Source organism: Schistocerca gregaria, chromosome 10 (genome assembly GCF_023897955.1).
Source record: "Schistocerca gregaria isolate iqSchGreg1 chromosome 10, iqSchGreg1.2, whole genome shotgun sequence".
NCBI lineage: Eukaryota > Metazoa > Arthropoda > Insecta > Orthoptera > Acrididae > Schistocerca > Schistocerca gregaria.
This window is the reverse complement of record NC_064929.1, coordinates 39332250-39332836: the sequence shown is the minus strand read 5'-3', so window position 1 is coordinate 39332836 and position 587 is coordinate 39332250. Positions and strand designations below refer to the sequence as shown.

General features: G+C 48.6%; 1 non-coding gene across 1 annotated transcript; it reads right to left on the bottom strand.

Moving 5' to 3' along the window:
* Positions 1 to 296: 296 nt before the first annotated feature.
* Positions 297 to 369, bottom strand: Trnaa-ggc (transfer RNA alanine (anticodon GGC)). The gene has a single exon. It is a non-coding gene; the product is annotated as a tRNA-Ala (tRNA).
* Between the last annotated feature and the right edge of the window lie 218 nt (positions 370 to 587).

Below are 587 nucleotides of genomic sequence, written 5' to 3'. Positions count from 1 at the left end.
TCGAATCGTAGTTGCCAAAATGAAAGTGGCACGTATAACGTCGAAAATAGAATTCGGACACCGCTCTGAGTAAGACCAACGTGTTGTCCACCCTCTAGACTTCAATGAGGTTAAGCCGCGATACCTAAGACAGATCTGCACTCGATGACACCTCGATAACAGCCGGTCCCCACACTTACATCTTGCTCTCCTTACGTCAGTATACATCATATCAGTCTGTGACGCTGGCTTTGCAACATCTTGCGTGCCTTTAGGTTCGCCGCGACCAACACTTACCATGCACTGACCACAAAAAATTGAGGCGCCGCGGCTTGAACCCTGGTCCTTTCACATGCCAAGCGAACGCTCTACCAACTGAGCGACGCCCCATGCACTAGCAAACTGCGCTATTCCACATTCTTTGCGACTCAGATGCGCACGGACACGATGGTTGGTTGGTTTGTAGCGGTGAAGGGAGCAGAGTACATAGGCGCGGACCCGTTCATATACACAAAAGTTCCAAGTAGTTTCGATGCTCTGGTATTACAAATTCAAATTCCGTCTGTTTTTAACGTCTTAAATTGAAAGAGCCGTCACAAATTGCTCCG